Genomic DNA, 5,861 nt, shown 5'->3' with positions numbered 1-5,861 from the left:
TTAATAGTGACACACTGATCTCTGCAATGACTTCCTGAGTTTAACTCACTGATATTATAAAATGAAAACAATTTGTTATTATTATTATTATTATTATTATTATTATTATTATTATTATTAATCTGAATAATAAGCCAGGATTCACGGTGGCTTAGTGGTTAGCATGTTCGCCTCACACCTCCAGGGTTGGGGGTTCGATTCCCACCTCCACCTTGTGTGTGTGGAGTTTGCATGTTCTCCCTGTGCCTCGGGGGTTTCCTCCGGGTACTCCGGTTTCCTCCCCCGGTCCAAAGACATGCATGGTAGGTTGATTGGCATCTCTGGAAAATTGTCCGTAGTGTGTGTGTGTGTGTGTGTGAGTAAATGAGAGTGTGTGTGCCATGTGATGGGTTGGCACTCCGTCCAGGGTGTATCCTGCCTCGATGCCCGATGACGCCTGAGATAGGCACAGGCTCCCCATGACCCGAGAAGTTCGGATAAGCGGTAGAAGATGAATGAATGAATGAATGAATGAATGAATGAATGAATGAATGAATAATAACCAATAGCAGTTGAGGTTGTCATCAATAATAAATGGCTGAAAATCCTCATCATTAAACAGTGTGCATACTGACATCGTGTCCCCTACCTTAGGGCCCTAATATAGACTTATCTGATCTCTTAATTGATAAAAATTGTAATTAATCATTATCCAGTTTTTATTGTGCTTAATCTAAGAAACTGTAAAATACAAGTATTAAGTATTAATAATAAAAAAAATCATTCATTAATCTTCTGCTTCATTCATGTGAAATGAGGCTAAAAATGTGGGAATGAATTTCATAATATTTTTTTAATCAGCTCATTTTTGCACTCAGAGATTCCTTTTTATTCGTTCTTCGTTATTTGATTTAAATATTTACTTTAAATAAACTGATCGTCAAACAGCTTCAGGTTTAAAGTGCTGAAACTAAACAGACCAGAAAACACATGAAGATCTCATGAGATAAAGATATATTATATTAGATTATATTATATTATATTAAAAAAAGATTCTTATTTATATTATAATATGTCTGGGTGGGAAAGCAGCTGTTTATATGATCATTATCACCTGAAGATAATAAAAATGTAATAAAATAAAATGAAATAATAGGAGTGAGACTCACTGATCCAGCGCTGATACTCTTCCCGAAACAGCCCTTGCATTTTGTCTGCTGTAGTTATTTATTTATTTGTTTTTTTATGTGATTTTGATTCTAAGATCCAGACAGGAAGCTGCTGTGTTGGGAAGCTGCTGTGTCGGGAAGCTGCTGTGTCGGGAAGCTGCTGTGTCGGGAAGCTGCTGTGTTGGGAAGCTGCTGTGTTGGGAAGCTGCTGTGTTGGGAAGCTGCTGTGTCGGGAAGCTGCTGTATTGGGAAGCTGCTGTGTTGGGAAGCTGCTGTGTTGGGAAGCTGCTGTGTCGGGAAGCTGCTGTGTCGGGAAGCTGCTGTGTCGGGAAGCTGCTGTGGTGTTGATGAGATGAACGTGACAGCAGATCCTCCATCCACACTGAGGTTCATTCTCTAAAAGCTCAAACTCGTCATTTAGCTGAAACAGCAAAAGCAGCAGATCATCAGCACATAAACAGCAGGATTCACTGCATTAGCATATAAATAAGGGCTTTTTTTATTATATATTTTTTTTTATCAAATTTCATTTTTATATCTGTTTGGTGTTGTTGTGGTCCATTTTCCAAGTTATGTTTTTGTTTGTTTGTTTGTTTGTTTGTTTGTTTGTTATTTCAGTTGAGTAAAGATGCAGTGCAGAAATAAATATTAGAAATAATAAAATATTCATAATACTATAATAATAACATTTTAATTTAGTAATCTGTTGTTTTTGATCGTGTTTATATTTGAGGGAAAATGATGCTATGATCAAATACTAATTATTTATAGAAATTAAATATGAATATGTAGGTTTTTTATAATTACACAAGTATATGAAGTATATGAAAAAATCAAATAAATATTATTTATTATTAAAGGACAACACAATAATAATCATTAGAATAAACAATGTATTATTTTATAAATAATTAATATGAAATAATAATACATTACATAAACATAACGACAAACACACACACACACACTCACACACACACACACACACACACACACACACACACACCCCCACCGGATGTCGACCTACAGGGTGCCAGCAGAAATTGGGCTACAGTTGAGAAGAGTTTGCAGACAGAGAGAGAAGAGGAAAGGCAGGAGAAGAGGTCTGAGTATAGGGACTCTTAATGTTTATACAATGACAGGGAAAGATAGAGAGCTGGTGGACATGATGGAGAGAAGGACAGTAGATATACTGTGTGTTCAGGAGACTAGAGGGAAGGGGAACAAAGTACGTAGTAGTGGGGGTGGGGGGGTACAAACTGTTTTATTATGGCGTGGATAGGAAGAGAATTGGGGTAGGAGTGATGGTGAAGGATGAGTGTGTGAGCAATGTGTTAGAGCTTAAAGGGTGTCAGACTGGGTCATCAGTTTGTAGTTAGAAATTACATGTGGTCAGTGGTTATGATCCACAATTAGACTGTGAGTTAGAAGAGAAGGAGAGATTCTGGGGTGAGTTAGATGAGGTGATGGAGAGTCTTTCAGATGGTAGATGATTGGAGCAGTGATTGGAGCAGATTGGAGTAGTGATTGGAGCAGACTTCAACAGACATGTTGGTGAGGGGAACAGAGGTGATGAGGAGGTGATGGGCAGGTTTAGTGTTATGGAAAGGAACCTAGCAGGACTGATGGTGGTGGACTTTGCTAAGCAGATGGAAACGGCTGTAGTTAACACTTATCTCCAGAAGGAACGTAGAGTTCCACATAAGAGTGGAGGTAGGAGTACGCAGGTAGACTGCACAGATTAATGACTGCAAAGTGGTGGTAGGAGAGAGTGTAGACAGCATCAGGTGGTGATGTGTAAGATGTCTCTGGTGGTCAGAAAGAAAAAGATAAAGTTGAAAAAGAGAATTTTGTGAGGAATTCATACAGAAGCTGAGACAGGATTTGGGTGGTCTGGAAAAGCTTCCAGATGACTGGGAAACTACAGCAGAAGTGATCAGGGAGACAGGTGGGAGAGTGCTAGGTGTGTCCTCTGGAAGGAGAAAAGAAGATAAGGGAACATGGTGGTGGAACGAGGAAGTTCATTCAGAGGAAGAGGCTAACTAAAAAGAAGTGGGACGTGACAAAGACCAAACAGAAAGCATACGATGAGTTGTATGCCAGGTTAGACACGAGGGAAGGTGAGAAGGACTTACAGATTAATGAGATAGAGAGATAGAGATGGGGAGGTGCTGACAGGTGAGGAGAGTGTGCAGAGAAGATGGAAGGAGTATTTTGGGGAGCTGATGAATGAGGAAAATGAGAGGGAAAGACAGGAGGAAGAGGTGAATATTGTAGAGCAGGAAATAGGGAAGATGAGGTGAGGAAGGATCTGAGGAAGGTGAGGAAGGATCTGAGGAGAATCAAGAGTGGAAAGTCTGTTGGTCCAGATGTGGAGGTGTGGAAGTGTTTTGGAGAGACAGCAGTGCAGTTTCTATCTAGATTGAGAGTGAGAAGATGCCTGAGGAATGGAGAAGTGTTCTAGTGTTGATCTTTAAAAACAGTGGTGAGGTGCGGAGGGAGGAGTAGTGAAAGCTAGGATAAGAAAGGAAGTGGATATTTGTGAGCAGCAGTATGGCTTCATGCCCAGAAAGAGCACAACTGATGCAATTTCTGCTCTGAGAATGTTAATGGAGAAGTACAGAGATGGTCAGAAGCTATGGTACTGTATGAGGATGTCAGGAGTGACAGAGAAGTACATCAGAGTAGTTTAGTATATGTATGAGAGGAGTATGACATGTGACATGTGCTGTAGGTCAGACCGAGGAGTTTAAGGTGGGGTGGGGTGGGGCAGGTTGACAGATGAAGTCAGACAGGATCTTCATGGACAACGATGTTTGTAGATGACATCGTGATCTGTAGTGAGAGTAGGGAGCAGGTGGAGGAACACCTTGAAAGGTGGAGGTCTGTTCTGGAAAGAAGAGGAATGAAATTTAGTGGAAGTGAGACAGAATAATGTGTGTGAATGAGAGGGAGGGAATAAAACTGTGAGCTTACAGGGGGATGAAGTCAAGAAGGTCAAACATCCAGTGTGACGGGGAGTGTGGAAAAGAGGTGAAGAGGCGAGTGCAGGTCGAAGTGGGTGGAGAAGAGTGACAGGAGTGTTTTGTATGACAGAAGAGTGTCAGGGAGAATGAAAGGAAAGGTGTAGAAGACAGTAGTGAGAGCAGCTCTGCTGTATGGGTTAGAGACTGTAGCAGTGAGGAAAAGACATGAGGCAGAGATGGAGGTAGCAGAGATGTGGATGTTGAGGTTTCTTTAGGAGTGACGAGGATGGACAGGATTAGGACATCCTCATTAGGACATTAGGGACAGCTCAGGTTGGCTGTTTTGGGGACAAGGACAGAGAGACTAGATTGAGATGGTTTGGAAATGTACAGAGGAGGAAGATGGTTATAGTATTTAATAAAGACTTATAAACAGTAAAATAAAATCCATAAATATTAATAGTATTATTTGAATTATTTAAACTAATTAAATATTATTCATAGTTGTGTGTGTGTGTGTGTGTGTGTGTGTGTGTGTGTGTGTGTGTGTGTGTGTGTGTGTTTGACTTTCTAAACCATATGGAAATTCTCCAGTGAAAGTGTGAAGTGTTTCAGTGTGAATGTGATAGATGGTCAGTATAAAGGTCAGTGTAGTGAGTGTAGAGTCTGAAGTCCTCCGACAGCAGATCTATAGAGCTGAATAAAGATATAAGAGTTACAGCGTTAGAGGTTATAAAGGCTCACTGAGTTGAAATCAATGAAACAGATAAAGGCCCAAAATGTCCTCAGAAATCCTCGAATTTCCTTCAACAGTCGCAGCTTATCATAGGTGTTCAGATGTATTGGTGTTTTCATTGTGGATATTAGAGCCATCAGCACTGTGCTGATGCTGGAGAGAGAAAATTAATCATTTCAGTGATTCAGTTTCAGTTACTTGGTTCAATTATCTGAATATTGAGCAAACCAAATGGTAACGTATGTCACCTGGTTCACTGAGCAGGGCATCATGTCTGATGGTATCGAAACACTGAAATGGGGAAGTTGTTTCTGAAGCTCTTTGTGTGGATGTGTGGAGACGTAGTGTCAGGATCTGGTCCGGACTTTTTCCATGTGCCATTTGTTTACGTTCTGTGTTCACGTGTCTGCCCCGCCCTTGTTTATTCCTTCCCGCTTCAGCACACCTGTCCCTTATGTGTCTAATTGTCTCGAGTATTTAGCCGTGCCAAGTTGCCTTCGGCAGCGCGGAATCCTTGTCTTTTGTTCTGTCTTTTGTTTTGTCTGTGTTTGGTTTTGTTTGTTTTATTAATAAACCGTGTTTTCTTTTTAACTATCCAGCATTTGGGTCTGTTTTTAACCTCGGTTAACTCACAGAAGGATTCTGCCACTCTCAGACCAGGCGGGATAGCCTCTAGCCTGGCACCAGATTATTATGGGAGCATTTTTTTTAATTATTTTCTGCCCTTTTAACCCCTGGACTTTTTAGAATTTTGATTTCTTTTTCTTTTATTTTTTGTTCTTGTTGGTGGACAACGCTCCGCATTTGTTCCGGTGGGGGACGCCGCTTCGCTTCCTGTTTCTCGCTGAGGATGCTGCCTCACTTCTTGCCTGCGGAGGATGTCACCAGCCTGTTGTGCTTCAGGAGCCACGACTCGAGCTGCGTACTGTCAGGATCTGGCCCGGACATTTTCCACGTGCCTTTTGTCTACGTTCTGTGTTTACGTGTCTGCCCACCAGCCCTAGTCTATTC

The sequence above is a fragment of the Tachysurus fulvidraco genome, chromosome 1 (genome assembly GCF_022655615.1).
Source record: "Tachysurus fulvidraco isolate hzauxx_2018 chromosome 1, HZAU_PFXX_2.0, whole genome shotgun sequence".
Taxonomy (NCBI): Eukaryota; Metazoa; Chordata; class Actinopteri; order Siluriformes; family Bagridae; genus Tachysurus; species Tachysurus fulvidraco.
Note: the sequence above shows the minus strand (reverse complement) of the source record.